Below are 2,605 nucleotides of genomic sequence, written 5' to 3'. Positions count from 1 at the left end.
ACATGAAAACATGCACACACACAGACAGAGAGAGAGAGACACACACACACACACACACACAGAGAGAGACACACACACACATAGACACACACACACACACAGAGAGAGAGACACACACACATACACACAGAGACACACACATACACGCACACAAGCACACAGAGAGAGAGACACACACACACATACATACACACACACAGAGTCTCACACACATACACACACACAGTCTCACACACACACAGTCTCACACACACACAGTCTCACACACATACACGCACACAGTCACACACACACAGTCTCACACATACATGTACACACACACATTGTAGCAAGCTACATTTCCCATAGAATATTTCAACGATTACTCTTGACAATAACTGTTAATTCGTTAATGATTCGACTCGAGTTTTGTACATGTTATGAGTTTCGTCACATGTCTCGAACATGGCGGTTGTTTGCAGCAAACCCTTAGAATATTTCAACGATTACTCTTGACAATAACTGTTAATTCGTTAACGATTCGACTCGAGTTTTGTACATGTTATGAGTTTCGTCACATGTCTCGAACATGGCGGTTGTTCGCAGCAAACCCTTAGAATACTTCAACGATTACTCTTGACAATAACTGTTATTTCGTTAATGATTCGACCCGAGTTTCGTACATGTTACGAGTTTCGTCACATGTCTCGAACATGGCGGTTGTTCGTAGCAAACCTAATGGGCTGGGGCCCCGGGGCCCCACCGACATTATCCTAGTACGGCAGGACCATGGTAGGTAATGTCCGGCAGGTAGGCCGAGATATAAGCTACCCGGGCGGGGTGCACTGGCCAGACACTGAAGTATCACGAATACTAGGTGTTCGGAGTTCAAGTCTCCGCTGCCGCCATATAGATTGTTTTTGTATACGCGTCTATGCAGACTAGTGCTTGCCTCGGCGAGGACTGTCAACTCAACGCTTCCGGGTAACAGGCTGTTGGGAGTTAGAGATTGATCAACGTCATGACCAACCTAACAGCTGTGAGCACACAGCACGCACCTGCAGGCTTTGTGACTGCAGGGCGGTTCAAGGCAAAATGCATGCCTTTTGTGAAATGCCCGGTGTACACTAGTACACGGGCTAAGTACGAACATGACCTCGCGTTTCAAGGGTTCAACGTGCACACGATTTGACTGAGGCCCCACCCCTGGCACTAGCCAGGTTCCCCTCGGAAGTCTGGGAGACCCGGCACGTTGCTCTATGGCGCTTCATATGCTCAAGTGGACGAGGGAGGACAATGATGGTCCACCATGTAACTGCACTTCAAACGATTTACCGTCCATGGGCACGCCAGCTTTTATGGACAACCCCGCACTTGTATGGAACTTGTAACACACTCAAACACATACAAAGACAGACACACAGACACACCCACCCACCCATTTCAGTCACACACACACACACACAGACAGACAGACACACGGACAGACAAACAGAGACAGACAAAAGGAGAGACACAGAGACAGACACACAGACAGACAGAGACAGACACAGAGGCAGACACAGACAGACAGACACAGAGGCAGACACACAGACAGACAGACACGGACAGACAGACACAGAGACAGACACAGACAGACAGACAGACAGACAGACAGACAGAGATAAAGAAAGAAAGGAAGAAAGAAAAGAAGAAAGAAAAAGACATACAGACAGACAGACGGACAGACAGAAATAAATAAATAAATAAAGGAAGAAAGAAAGAAATAAAGGAAGAAAGAAAGAAATAAAGGAAGAAAGAAAAAGACAGACAGAGACAGACAGACAGAGACAGACAGACAGACAGACAGAGACAGACAGACAGACAGACAGACAGACGTCCTTGGTGGAGTCCCATGGTGGAGTACTCCTCAGGCTACATCAACGCTTGTGGCACCAGCTCGATTTCTTCCCTCTCTGTCTCTTCTCTCTCTTCTCTCTTTCTGTCTGTGTGTGTCTGTGTGTGTAAACACTCATGTGGTACACACACACGCCCCCCATGTACACACAAGCAGGCGATGTTGGGGTAACAATAAAACACACAACCACCCACACACAACCTCACACGCTCACACACACAGGACTGTTGGGGCACATGGTAGTGTTGGGGTAACATGAAACACACGCAATATTAATCACAGTCCTGATGGGGCACATGTTGGTGTTGGGGTAACATAAGACACAGAGACACACAGACAGACAGAGACAGAGAGACACACACTCACACACACAGAGTCACACAGAGTCACACAGAGTCACACACAGTCACACACAGAGGCACAGAGACACACATACATAAACAGAGACACACACAGTCAAACGCACACAAAGACAGACACACACAGTCAAACACACACTAGTACAGAGACACACACACATACACACAAAGACAGAGACACACACACACACACATACACACATACACACAGACATACTCACACACATAAATCTGCCTGTCATGCATTATTCTTCTACATCATATCCTGTCAGCCAAACATCTCATTTCCGAATTGGTGGGTGCCCATCAAACAGATAGAGCAGCATCCGAGCAGCATCTCCTACTTCCTGCTCTGCTGCCGCTGAAATGT

This window comes from Volvox carteri (genome assembly GCF_000143455.1).
Source record: "Volvox carteri f. nagariensis unplaced genomic scaffold VOLCAscaffold_28, whole genome shotgun sequence".
Lineage (NCBI taxonomy): Eukaryota > Viridiplantae > Chlorophyta > Chlorophyceae > Chlamydomonadales > Volvocaceae > Volvox > Volvox carteri.
Note: the sequence above shows the minus strand (reverse complement) of the source record.